The 14,291-nt window shown below is 45.6% G+C and overlaps 1 protein-coding gene across 1 annotated transcript in view; it reads left to right on the top strand.

The window, feature by feature from the left end:
• Efr3b (EFR3 homolog B (S. cerevisiae)) overlaps window positions 1-14,291 on the top strand; it is an 80,895-nt gene that overhangs the window by 23,824 nt on the left and 42,780 nt on the right. The gene's annotated exons all lie outside the window — the stretch shown is intronic.

Raw genomic sequence — 14,291 nt, 5'->3', positions numbered from 1 at the left:
TTATAGAAGACAAGATCAAGAAAACACTAATTAGAAATATTAATATTTTAATAAAAGTATTAATAAATTCAAGTGGCTCTTGCCTGTGATCCTAACTATTCAGGAGGATAATATTTGAAGATCACAGTTCAGAACCAACCCAGGCAGGAAAGTCTGTGAGACTCTTATCTCCACTAAACTACCAAAAATTTTAAAAAAAAGAGAGAAAAAGAAAAAGAGAAGTGGAGCTGTGGCTAGCCTTGAGCAAAAGAGATCAAGGATAGCAGATAGGCCACAAGTTCAAGCCCCATGACTGACTATATATATATATATATATATATATATATATATATATATATATAATAAAAAGAAAAATAAATAAAAAGAAAAAACAGCAACAAAAATAAAACCTCTGTTTCAATTTCCTGGAGTTCATTTCAATAAATATTATTTTATATGACTAAATGCACATAGGCATTGCACCTCTGTGTTTATCTCAGCTCTTGGACCCATGTGGCTACTGATGCCCTGTTGAAAGTTGGGGGCACCCCTATTTTTATCACTAGTTTCAAGCCTTTTGCTATTCTCACTGTGGCTTCTGATCTTTGCCTCCAGCCTGACTTCCACCTTATTTTCTCATACCTCAGCTCCTTCTCAAGACATCTCCCTTCCACTCTCTGTAAACCCAAATTCTGCTGTCCATGTTTCTCTAACTACCACAACTTCTACCTTTACCACCAGGACCAGGGCTGTGTTTCTTACCTGGGCAGCCAGGCATCTACTCCAGGTCCTGTTGCTTGAAGCCTCTGGTTCAAGCAAACAGCCTCACCCCGTCTCTGAAGATTCAGTGAAAATCATGAGTCTTACAGATGTTCATACCTTTTGATCCACTTCTGGAAATCTCTTGGAAGTAGGAAGGGGGAGCATCTGTAATACGCATGCATTCTTTCCAATATATGGGAGTGTAAACAAGATAAATGTCAAAGAAAATGGGAAAGGTTCTGTGGCCACTGTGGATCTTCTCACTGGAATTTGAAGCATGTGTTTAAAATGCCAATTAGATGATAGTTCAACAGCAGGAAAAACAAATGCATCTGAGATAGGATGAAAGTGTACAGTAATGGTGCTTACTGTAGTACAGCACATACTAGGTTCTTTATGTGCCTCTTGCCTACAAAGGCAATTAATGGTTTGGTTGATATATGTGAGGTTCTAGTTTTGCTGAATTCCAATACATGCTTTCTCTGGCTATGAGATATCTGCATGACAGTACAGGTCTTACTTGGAGCGCCAATATTGAAGCTCACTCTTTTGGGTTTTTCAGTATTTATTTAGACACAGTCTTACTATGTAACTCATGTTGGCCGCCAAACTTACTATGTGCTCCAGGCTGGCTTTAAAATCATGATCCTCCTACCTTGGCCTCCTGAGTACTGGGATTCCAAGTGTTTCCTACCATGCCCTGCTTGTAGATCATTCTTTAAACATTGCCTTTTTCTGTGAATATTCTTTAAGGTGCTCAACCATTTTTACTGAGTGACTGATCTACATCGAGTTTGGGTGGGAGCCAGCAAGGACTCTGAGGCCACAAGGACTTCTGAGGCCACTTTCATGTGACACCTTTGCTAACAGATTCTCTTAAGTCGAGAGTTCCTCTCCCTCATCTTCACCTGCTGGCTTACATCCTTCAAGACTCTGCCTGACTTCTGCCTCTCCTGCAAAATCCTCCTTGCCTACCCAGCCCTGGAGACTTTTCAAGAAAAGCAAGGCCACTCCAGGCCCTTATCTTTGTATCTTCTTGACATCTAGACTAAGAGTCTAATGACCACACCTCTGTCTTGGTAATGCTTCCTATCCCCAGGCAGCCCTTGGCACTATGAGCACCCATGGCGGTGCTCAATATGTGTTGGCAAATCTTCCTCACTTCATTTGGAGCCAAATTAGTGCTCAATTGGTTGTTATTCAAAAGGGAGGAGAGACTCTGGCATAATGGTATAAGGGGAGTATACTCTTGTACTCCCCTGACCAGATCAGGCCCAACCCCAGCTCCCACCTATGTCCAGAGGAAGCATCTTTGCTTGCATTATATACAACTTTTTTTGGGGGGGAGGGGGGTCCAGTCATGGTTCCTGAACTCTGGGCCTGGGCGCGGTCCCTCAGCTCTTCAGCTCAAGGCTAGCGCTCTACCACTTGAGCCACAGCACCACTTCTGGCTTTTTTCTTTTGGCTTATGTGGTGCTGAGGAATTGAACCCAGGGCCTCATGCATGCAAGTCAAGCACTCTACCATGGAGCCACCTTCCCAGCCCATACACAACGTTTTATAAACTTTATTTTGCAATAGAAATTTTTGGGTCATTGTAAAGAAACACAAAGGGAGGTCTCCCAGAACCTTCATCCAGCATCACCCAGCATTAACCTCCTCACTGTGCTTCGTTATCAGCACTTGGAACTTGACATTGAGACTATCCCCAAAGCTGGTTTGGGTTTCAACGGTTATAGACAAAAAAATAATAATCCTGGCCAGGTACCAATAGCTCACGCCTTAATCCTAGCTACTCACGAGGCTGAGATCTGAGGATCGCGGTTCAGAGCCAGCCCAGGCAGGAAAGTTCGAGAGACTCTTATCTACAATAAACCACTAGAGGAAGTGGCACTGTTGCTCAAGCGATAGAGCACTTGCCTTGAGCTGAAGAGCGCAGGGACAGCACCCAAGCCCAGAGTTCAAGCCCCGCGACCAACCAAAAAAAAAAAGAAGAAGAAGAGGGGAGGATACAACAAATGTAGCAAGATTTGATGAACTTTTTTTTATTGTGAAAATACTGTACAGAGGGGTTACAATTACATGGGCAAGATAATGAGTACATTTCTTATCAAGCATTGTAGCCTCCTCCTTTGTTTCCCCTTCCCAACCCATCCTCCCCCAACCCTCCCACCTTGACAAACTTTTATGACAGGGTTATCCTGCTTTGAAAGCCCTCTGATTTTCAGAATGTGGTGCAATAGCTCTCCTGATTGCCAAAACATTTCACATTCAATGAAGCATACATTTTGTAGTGATGGTTAGTCATGAAATGTCTGCTAAAAACAATACTTCCTTAAGACAAAAACAAACAATACATTGTCAAACACTATGTTAAAATGTGTTGCAGGGGCTGGGAAGGTGGCTCAGTGGTAGTGCACTTGCCTTGCATGCATGAGGCCCTGGGTTCCATTCCTCAGCACTACATAAGCAAAAAAAAAGAAAAAAGCCAGAAGTGGTGCTGTGGCTCAAGCGGTAGAGCGCTAGCCTTGAGCTGAAAAGCTGAGGGACAGCACCCAGGCCCAGAGTTCAGGCCCCACGACCGGACCCAAAAAAAAAAAAATGTGTTGCAAAGGGAAAGTAAGACTGTGAGTAGAGAACTTCAAATTTAAAGTAACATTTTCACCAAGAATTTCAACAACCAAGACATTTTGCTAGCTCTGGGTATCTCTGAAGTCAAACTTTGCAGGTATGCTAATCCAAGCAGGCACAGATCTAATCTGAAAGTTTCCGAATGTTCTTTACGTAAGAAAAGCCACCATATCCTCTATCAAAATGGTCTGACCTCAAAGCTCACTAGCCCATTGTTGTTTTTATCTTTCATTTTCTTCCTTTGTCTTTTAAGAGTTACAATAGGGAGCTTTAGCATTGAACTCTGACTTCTGATTTTTATACACGTATTATCTGAAATGTTCATTGTGCTCCTAAGATGATCAATAACATTACAATATTACAATGTCACTTTCTCTCTCTCTCTCTCTCTCTTTCTCTCACACACACACACACACACACATACACACACAAGATTTTTTTTTTTAAATTCAAGTTAAACACAGAAAATACTACACTCAGGAAAAATGTTTTTCTTGTGCCTTTTCCTACATGAAAAGCCTTCTTTTCTCCCAATACAATGGAATTCTTCTCTTTTAAATAATGTTCAAAATTGCTCTCCCTGACACTTCCTGTCCCGTTTCCTCAGCAACCCACTGTGTGTGTAACATTTAATTTGTGTGATCCTGATTATGTGTTCCATGTTCCTGTTAGATATATTTTTCATTCCAATTTTACCTACCAACAATGTGAGGTATTTGTAGGCAGTGACCTCCAATGTTTCCTTTCTGTAAGTCAACATTACTACAGAAGAGCCTTGGGTTGGTGCCCTCTGAAAAACAAGGATGATGTTATCAGCCTCAGAGACTTTCTGTAAAGATTGGATGAAAGAAAGCCTGGAGCCCAGCCCACATGTTAGCTGCTGCTGTCAGAATGACAGACCTACACTTGTGTTTCCCATGGGGCTCTGTCCTTTCGCATCTGAGAGGTGATGTCTGGATTTAGACTTTTTTTTTTTGGTATTGGCCCAAACTCAGTCCATAGTTAGTGTTTCTTGCTCATGGCTGGTGCTTGTTCACTTGAGTCATGCTTCTAGCCCCACTAATCTCCCATAAAACTGGTTAATTGGTGATAAGAGTCTTTCCTGCCTGGGTTGGCTTCAAACTCCAATCCTCAGATCTCAATTTCCTAGGTAGTCCGGATTACAAGTGTGAGCTACCTGCACCTGTCTTTGTTGTTTGTTGTTGTTTTGAGACAAGATCTCACTGTGTAGCCCTGGCAGGCTTTGAATTCTCCATTCTCGTGTCTCAGCCTCCTAAGTATTAGATTGCAGTCATGGATCACCATGTCCAGTGGCTTTCTTAACAGGACACACACACACACACACACACACACACACACACAGAGCTGGCATAGCAGCATTGATGATGGTGATGATGAATGCCAAGAGTTGTGTGTCTATGCTATCAGTTTCTACCACAACTCTCTGAATAGATCCTTAGTCCCATTTTGGAGATGTGCAGGCCAAGGCACACAAGGTTTAGAGGTCTGCTTCAGTGTGTAGAGCCTGCGAGAGATGGGACTGCAGTTTCAAACACAATGTCTAACCTCTGAATCTAGTTGAGATAATTGTGTTGCGTGTGTATATGTGTTTGTGTGTGGGGGCGCACGCCCCCCCCCACGGGCACACACTCATGTGTGCATATATGTGCCCAGATACTGGGGTTTGAACTCAGGGTCTGAGCGCTGTCCCTTAGTTGTCCCAAGGCCAGTGCTCTACCATTTGAGCTCCACTTTCAGCCTTTTGGTGGTTAATTGGAGATAAAAGAGTCTCAGCGTTTCCTGCTCTTGAAAGCTTTGACCAATATTCTCATATCTCAGCCTCCTGAGTAGCTATGAGTATAGGTGTGAGCCACCAGCCCCTGGCTTGAGATCAGATTTTGCTGTTGTGACTCAGAAATGAGAAAACATTTTTTAAATACCTTATTTGCTTGAAGAATATCAAAGCCTATGAAAGCCTACAGTAAGGAATTGCAGCCCTGACATTGAACCAGACACAATTTCTCTCTTTTTAAATTCCCATCGTCGGTTAACTAAGATTGCCCGGATGGAGGTGACCTTGCAGCTCTGGAGCTTGGAAAGGTCAGCCTCCTGACAGCCCCCTCTGCCTGCCTCCCTAGGGAGAACTCAGCCATTGTATAATTCCACTTCCAGGAAGATCTGTCTGGAAACCTGGTCCCTGCCTGCTTCTCTAAATTTGCTTTCCCCCTTCTCCTTTGGGTCTCTTCAATCCAGAATCTTCCTTCCACCCAACAAGTGACAGGTGCTGGCCCCCGCATCAGTGCTGCCACATGGCGCCACTGGTTTCCTTATCGTCAATAAAGCAAAACCAGGCTCTGCCCGTGTGCTTCCTGACTTTAATTACCAAGGGCAAATGGCTGCCTCGCTCCGAGTAATGAATAAGAAATTGGAAACAACAGGGAGTGATTTAATAAATCAGGGTCTGGTCAAAAGATGGCATAATAAGCAACCATTAAAATGAAGTCTTGAAACAGTTCGGTGAGATGGTAAACGTTTGCAGTATACAAAGAGGAAAAGAAGTTTTAATACTCTCCTATCATCTCTAGTTTTATGCATATGCTTAAACATATGCTCAAATACAGATACAGGCTAGAATACAAAAAATTGGTGATCTCTGAGTAAGCAATGTTGATAATTTTTTTACTATGTTACAAATCTGTCCCTGTGAGCAGGGTATTCCTTTTAACATTTAGAAGCAAGAGAAAAGAGGATGGTTTTCGTTTTTGTTTTTTAAATTCCCATTGATGTTAACTTTTCATATCATGGGTTCCCCAGGACTTACCTGTTCCCAAGGAGCCAACACAGGTCTCACCTTTTCCAGGAAGCCTTCCGGGACTTATTAGACTCAGACTCAGTTTCCCAGACTTCCTGGGCCATTGTCACATACCATCGGCCAAGTGTGTGGAGGTCAAGTGCCCCCAAGCAGCGATGGCTTCCTCCATGGCAGAATGCAAGTACTCCAGCAAGTACTGTGCACATTGCAGGAGCTTAATTAATGTTTCTGGAACACAAACCTGCTCCTCCTGGGAGGCACGGGATGGAGGTGGACACACCCTTCTCTCTGAACCTTGTTCCATTTCCTCCAATTCATCCCAAAGGGGCATCTGTGCCATGTGCCCTGGGTTAAACTTTTTTTTTGTAAATTGTTTAAGAAGAATTCCACTTGCTTTGAAAGGAATGACCCAGTCCAGCCCTTGTCTTTACGAGGAGCTTGTGCAGCTAAGAAAATAAATATGGACTAGTTTGAGAAAAGGCATTTTTCCTGGTGAATGGGGTTACTGACGTCAGTGTTTATTAGAAGGAAATCAGGGCTGGGAGAGGAGACTTCCCTGAGTCTCACGCTGATCAAAGCCAGGTGAGGTCACCCTCATGCTGTCTCCTATCCAACTGGGCTCAGGATACTGTACAGAGGTTGGGAGGATGTGAGACTGTGTGGGACTTACAGTTGAGCTGGGGGGGCTGGGGGTAGAGAGAGAGAAACGACTCACTGGAATAAGGCTGAACAACTTGCCCTAGGAGTATGTGTAAGGTAACCCTACACCAAGGATGCAGAGGTGGACTGGCCGAGGGGAAGGCGGATACCCCCACCCAGGATGCACTGGGATGGAGCTTTAGGGGGTGCCAACAGGTGCCAGATGCTGCAAGGCCCCTTGGGCCTGCTCATCCAGGCCTGCAACTTCTAGGCTGTACTTTTCAGATCCCCAGCCTCTTACCCTGGTCTTGCTGTACAGGAAGCACCCTCCCCAACTCCCCCTCCCATTTCTTGTCTGTCTTCTCTCTTCTCCCATCTCCTCTCTTCTCTCCCCTCTCTCCTTTTCTTATATCAGGGCTTGAATTCAGGGCCTCATGCTCCCTTAAGTTTCTGCTCAAGGCTGGTGCTCTACCACTGGAACCACACCTCCACTGCTAGATATTTGCTGGTTAAATGGAGATAAGACTCTCATAGACTTTTTGCCCCATCGGATCCTTTGATCTCAGCCTCCCCAAGTAGCTATGATTACAGAGATGTGAGCCACCAGCACCCTGCAGAACAGTGCTTCTTGGTGATGTGTGCGTCTGGGGCAGAATGTGCCAGACATCTACCTACAGTGGAGGAAGTGGAGGACTCCACAGCCCCCACCTTGAGTGGGCACACCTGGCTGAATACTACAGGAGGGATGACATGTTAATGCAGGAGCCAGCGCTGCAGGCTGCTTGACTATGAGTTGCCTGAGAGCTACACAGAATGCATTGAATGAAGCAAGAAGTTTGGCCAGATGACCTGGTTTACAGCACTAAGTATCAGGTGACCAGACTTGCAGCTCGGTGGCAGTGGCAAAGGAAAGAATGAAATGATTTTGAGAAAGGGTCCGGGATGTATTTGGGAGCAAATAATGGGAAAACTACCAGAACCTCATGGCAGAAAGGCACCTGCTGTGTGACCTTGGACAGGGCATTGAACATGTCTGATTCTGCCTCTATCTGTAAACTACAAATATAGTCCCTACCTTATAGGGATGTGGTGAGTAGTATATGAAATATTGTCAAGTGCTGGGCCTAGAGCTTAGCCTAGAGCAGGCAGTAAGCCCTGGGGTGTTTTGAGATTTTAAGACTAGCCTACAGGGCCCTGGGGGCAGTAGTGAAGGACTGTGAGGAATCCAGAGGGGCGCTGATGGCCTTGGACCTCTGTGTGTCTGGCAGATCTTATGGAGCTCCCTGGGAGTAGACAGGCTAGAGTTTGAAAGTTTGCCATATTGAGTGGGTCTGGCCATGTCTGGCCAAGGGCACAGATGGATCGAGGACACAGGACCAAGCAAGCAGAACCAGAGGAAAGCAGTGCTGGCATATATGGGAGGCAGGGACCTAGGTTGGCCCAAGCCAGGCAGCCAGAGCCAGGCCAGGGCTGGTCATCCAGGCTGAGGACCAGGCACAGAGGGGCATTTTCAACACCTGTGCCTCTCCTCAGGACAAAAGAACGATCTGGTCTGGCAAGGATTAGGATGTCTTCCCAGTCTAAGCAAGCAGGGAGACGTGGCCAGGCCCATGAGCCAGGTCTGGTCCTGCAGGCAATCTTAGCCCTGGGGGATGTGCCAGGTGTTGAGTTCCAGAACCGTCCCCAGGGTCCTTTTAGGAGTGAACTCTCAAGCTCTTGGAGGACTTTTTCTAATGGCTTTCCAGTACTCTCCTTGACCTTGAAGTCCACCCTTGCTTTTCTGTTGGATCACAGTCCATTTGACAGGTCTGTAGCACATTCCTATACTTCCACCACCATAGGGGTACAGCACAGTCCCACTGAAGCTCCCCTGCTAGGGCACACGGTATGGACACAAATGGAGTTAACTGGGGAAAAGTTCTGTGACAAGGAATGAACCAGTGCAGAAAGCTAAGGGGAATGGTGGCCCAGGAGGTTCTCCCAGCTAGGGAATAACATTCCAAGAGGAAAGGGAGTGGGATCTTCATTGTAAGGGTCCTGAGGCAGGAGGCTGCAAGGAGTCCCTGGGCTGGGGCAGAATGAAGCCTAGGGGTGGCACGGGGCTGGGGCGGCCGGTCTGATGGTTCTTAGTTTTAAGTTGGAGGATGCCAGTGAAGTCTTATTCACTGGGCATTGTGAATAGTTTGTTGTTGGTTTTTTTTTTCTTCAGTAATAGCTACATATCAGAGAGTTTCCCATCGAAAATTTCCTTCTTTTCCTTAAAGGCATAAAAAGATTCAGTTAGCCATGTACTAGTGGCTCACACCTGTAATCCTAGCTACTCAGGAGGTTGAGATCTGAGGATCGCAGTTCAAAGACAGCCTGGGCAGGAAAGTCTGTGAAACTCTTACCTCTAGTTAACTGCCCCAAAAAGCCAGAAGTGGCTGTGGCTCAAGTGGTAGAGCACTAACCTTGAGCATAACTAACAAACAAAAACAAAACACAGGGACAGAACCCAGGACCTGAGTTCAAGCCCCAGGACCTGTGTGTGTGTGTGTGTGTGTGTGTGTGTGTGTGTGCGTGCGCACATGCACACACACACATACACACACACACACGCCATTACTACTTGAGTGAATCACACCTCCAGTCCATTTTAGTTATTTTTCAGATAGGGTCTCATAGTTTCGTTGAGGCCAGCATTGGACTGTGAACCTCTTGCTTACACTTCCCTCCTAGCAGGGTTGACAGGCATGTGCCACTCACCTAACTTGTTGATTGAGAAGGTGTCCTGCTAACTTTTTGCCTGGAGTGGCTTTGAACTGTGATCCTCCCAAAGAGCTGGGATAAAAAGCATAAACCACCATGGCTGGCAAAAAGAATCCTTTATAAATTTACCTTTAGTGTACTCTGATTGGATTTGCCAATGAGTCCCCAGAGATGGAGAGGGGACCCTGATCTGTGACAGCTCTTCAGTTTTTGAAGTAAAATGGCTCAGAATTAAGTGATTTATTTTTATTTTTTGTCAGTCGTGGGGCTTAAATTCTGCGCCTGGGCCCTGTCCCTCAGCTCTTCAGCTCAAGGTGAGCACTTTACCACTTGAGCCACAGTGCCACTTCCAGTTTTCTGGTGGTTAATTGGAGATAAGAGTCTTATGGACTTTCCTGCCCGGGATGGCTTTGAACCATGATCCTCAGATCTCAGCCTCCTGAGTAGCTAGGATTACAGGTGTGAGCCTCTGGTGCCCAGTTTAAATGATTCTTTATAGGCATGTGGCTATGAGTCAAACCCCACCTGCTTCTGTGCACTAATAGAATATATGCCCTCAGAAGCAAGAGTAAAGACATATGTACAAACATATTACTTAAATTCTCATTTCAATGAACTGTCTTCAGTTTCACTGTAATGTTTTCTATTTGGCTCTCTCTGTCTGACTTGTGGCTTTTTTTTTTTTTTTTTGCATTCACTGCCCTGGGCTGAAGCTCTCTAAGAGTGTTAGGGTGTTCCCAGCTCCCTCTGAGCTTCGTTGGCTCCCAGTGTTTGGGCATCTGCTCAGCAGGGGCTCAGAGAATTTTTATCTTCTGCCCTGGGCTCTGATTACCTGCCAATGCAGAAAGTGCATTAGCCACACAGGGCGTGCCACCCTCCAGAAAACTTCTCTAACTGTATGATTGGCCCCTTTCTAAGGGAATGTAGGTAAAGTGTAATCTGGTCTTGGGTTGGTTGGTTCCAGTGATTCAATTTCTTTCATTGGGATAGTTAGATATGTGGTCAGCTATATAGTTATCCATCTGCTTTCAAGATTTATCCTGTGGTGAGTTACAGTGAGCAAACCTTAATTATTTATTTTTTTTGGAAGTGGAGATGTGGCTCAAGTGGCAGAGTGCCAGCTGAGTGAAAAAGACAAGTAGGAGCAAGGATCCTTGGGTTCAAACCCCAGAACTGGCACATACACATTTAAAAAAAAAGAAAGAAAGAAAAAGAAGCAAAGTGGATGCTAAAATGTTGTAGCTGGTAGTTCCTGCCTGTAATCCTAGCTATTCAGGAAGCTGAAATCTGAGGATCATAGTTTGAAGCCAACCTAGGCAGGCTAATCTTTAGATACTCTTATCTCCAAAACCAGCTGGAGGCATGACCCAGTAGTACAGTGCCAGCCTTGACTAGAAGAAGCCCGGTGAGATGACAAGGCCCTGAGTTTAAGCCCCAGTACTGGCGTGCATGCGCACGCGGGCGCGCGCGCGCGCGCGCACACACACACACACACACACGTTTTTCTATACTTTTTTCCCCCCTAAACTAGGCTATTATATTTTTCTCAAAACTTGGCTTGGAAAGAATTAAAAACAAGCTAGTAAACAGCCCAAAACTGGAGAGTTAACAGTTTGCAGATACGTGTATGTTAGTTTCATCATATAAATACCCAGATATGCAAAGATCTCGAAAGTTCTACTGCTAAGGAATATTTTCCTTGGCTTTAATTTAAAAAAAATCCACATACCCTGTGGAAGATGGCTCCCAGCAGCCTGTGAATTAGTTCAATCACCAAGACCAGAGGAGATCTAGATATTCAGAGGAATGCTAATAAGAGATATTTTTAAGTGCAGTGTTGCCATCTGAAGACAGCAGTCCCAACTTGGAGGACCTTAGGCAAGTGGCAGAGAAATGAGGGAAATGGGAAACGGTAAGGAAGTGGCTGAGGGGAAGGGAAAGCCAACTTTGCAAGCCTTCATACTGCCTCCTGCTTCCTGTGCCCTAGCCCAGAGGTCCCACGCAGGTGGGGCCCTCCGTGGTTTCAGCCGTGGTCTTTCTCAGGGCTGTTATTCTCTGTGGGGAGGGTACTGCTTGAAAATCCACACTCTTATTTCCTGTCTTCCTCCTGCTCCTTTGTGGCAAGCAGAAGTCCTGCTTGATCTGCCCCTTCTTCTCCTGTCTTGGCCCTGTCGCTTCAGCTTTGGGCTGCACTTCTGCCTTCTGAACCACATTGCATGTCTCCTCTGAGTGGATTGTCACTGTCATCCACTGCTCAGGTGGCTCCCAGAAACCCTGTAAATCCATACAAAACTCCCCCCCCCCCCGCCACCCGCTGCTAAAGCTGGCTTTAGTCTGTCCCTTCTATCTTCTCTTCTGGGTTGGAAAACAAGAGGAAGTTGCTGGATGCATTGTCTCCTGTGGTCCCCTGGATGGGAATGATTATCAGCTTAAATATGTATATGAAGAGGCACAGATCTAGGTTAAGTAACTTACTTAAGGCCATACTGTTTGAACAAAGGTTTCAACCCAAAGCCTGTCTTGAACTTGAGCCCAAATGAGTAGGCCAGATTGCAAACGTGACCCAGTCTGCATGTGTGGCTGCTGGATGGGCCAACATGGCCTGCCTCCACCCTGAGCTGCTAAAATGGACTGTATTTTAACAAGATCTCCAGAGACTTGGCACTTTCCAGTCTGAAAGGCACAGTCCTCTTATTCCTCTCTTAACATATGTGCCTTGAGTTTTCCTAGCTCTGTGACTATGTGATCCTCTTTTTTGTTTTGGTGCCAGTGTTGAGGCTTGAACTCTGGGCCTGGGCATTGCTAGCATCCTACCATTTTGAACTACATCTCCATTTCTGGATTTGGGGGAGTTTATTGGAAATAAAAGTCTCATGGACTTTCCTGCCCAGGCTGCCTTTGAATCACGATCCTCCGATCTCAGCCTCCTGGGTAGCTAGGATTACAGGTATGAACCAATGGTAGTAGTGGTGCCTGGCTTAGACTTTTTTTTTTTAGTTGGCTGTTTACTAGAACTCTGCAAGCTGGCCACTGCTGGCTCACGCCTGTAATCCTTACTACTCAGGAGGCTGAGATCTAAAGATCATGCATGGTTCAGAGCCAGCCAGGGCAGGAAAATTTGTAAAACTCCAATTAACCACCAGATAATGGTAAGTGGTCCTGTGGCTTTAAGTGGTAGAGCTCTAGCTTTGGGCAAAATGAGCTCAGGAATGGTGTGAGGCCCAGAGTTCAAGCCCCATGGCCAACCAACCAAAAAAAAAGAACTGTGCAGCTCTAGCAAGTAACTTAATCTGTTAGCAAGTAACTTAATCTGCTAATGCCTCTGTTTTCTCATCTGTAAAATGAGGATAGAAACAGTGTTCATTCCTGTGGATATTCCCTGATACCCATGGTAGTCCTAGAGCTCAAATAGCTGCTCTCCCCCATCCTGGCTGGGCATCCCTTGCCTTCCAAGTCTGAGCAGCTTCTCTCCTCCCACCAGCCATGTGTAGAGCACTTTGTGTGGCTGAAGTAATTCCCACCAAAGGAATCATTCTTTTCTCAATGACTCACTGGCTTAATCCTCACAGGCACATTTGCATATCAAGTAGAATGCTTGTATAAACAGAATTCATCTTTAATTGGGGAGATATAGGGGCTCCTAGTTTTCTTTAAAGGATGACTTTCCCAGGCCCTGGCTGCCTCTCTAGGTCCCTCCACAGTGCTCCCTCCCCTACACCTCACTGCAGGGCTGGTGCAGCTAGGATGTTCCTGCCTGGAGATGAAGCAGCTGAGCTGGTTTCCAGATGTTCCCATTTCCTCTATTCATTAAACTTCTTATTGTGGACCTGGAGCAATTTTGCTGAAACTCATTTTATCATAGGTTTCCTGACATTACCTCCCAGCACCCAAGATCAAGAAGGAAGACATCTTCCCAAAATCAATTTTACCTGAAGCAAAATGTACTACATTGCCAGGCAATGGTGGCTCACTCCTGTAATCCTAGCTACTCAGGAGGCTGAGAGCTGAGGATTGTGGTTTGATGTCAGCCTGGACAGGAAAGGTCCAAGAGACAATTATCTCCAATTAATCACCAAAAAAGCCAGAAGCAGAGTACTAGCTTTGAGCAGAAAGAAGCTCAGAGCTAGATGCTCGTGGCTCATGCCTGTAATGCTAGCGACTTAGGAGGCCGAGATCTGAAGCTTGCAGTTCAAAGCCAGCCTGGGCAGGAAAGTCCATGAGATTCTTTTTGTTTGTTTGTTTGTTATGGGGCTTGAACTCAGGGCCTGGGTGCTGTCTCTGAGCTTCTTTGTGCTCAAGGCCAGCTAGTGCTCTACCATTTGAGCCACAGTACCATTTTTGAGTGGTTAATTGGAGATACGAGTCTCGTGGACACTTTTCTGCCTAGGCTGGCTTCTAACCATGGTTCTTAGAGCTCAGCCTCCTGAGTAGCTAGGATTACATGGGTGAGCCACTGGCACCAGGCTTTCTATGAGACTCTTATCACCAAGAACCACCAGAAAACTGGAAGTAGCACTCTGGTTCAAAGGAGTGGAAAAGCTCAGGGATAGTGCCCAAACCCTGAATTCGAGCCCCAGTTCACACACACAAAAGTATCACATTTTTCCATTTTGTCACAAGTGGAGCCTAGGGAGTGAGTGGCATGGAGAACCATACATTGGATGATCTGGATTGACGCTTGGGGCTCAGCCCCAACTCCCCATGCCTACAGTATTCAAAT

Source organism: Dipodomys ordii, unplaced genomic scaffold (assembly GCF_000151885.1).
Source record: "Dipodomys ordii isolate 6190 unplaced genomic scaffold, Dord_2.0 Scaffold20, whole genome shotgun sequence".
Classification (NCBI taxonomy): domain Eukaryota; kingdom Metazoa; phylum Chordata; class Mammalia; order Rodentia; family Heteromyidae; genus Dipodomys; species Dipodomys ordii.
This window is presented reverse-complemented; position numbering and strand designations above follow the sequence as displayed.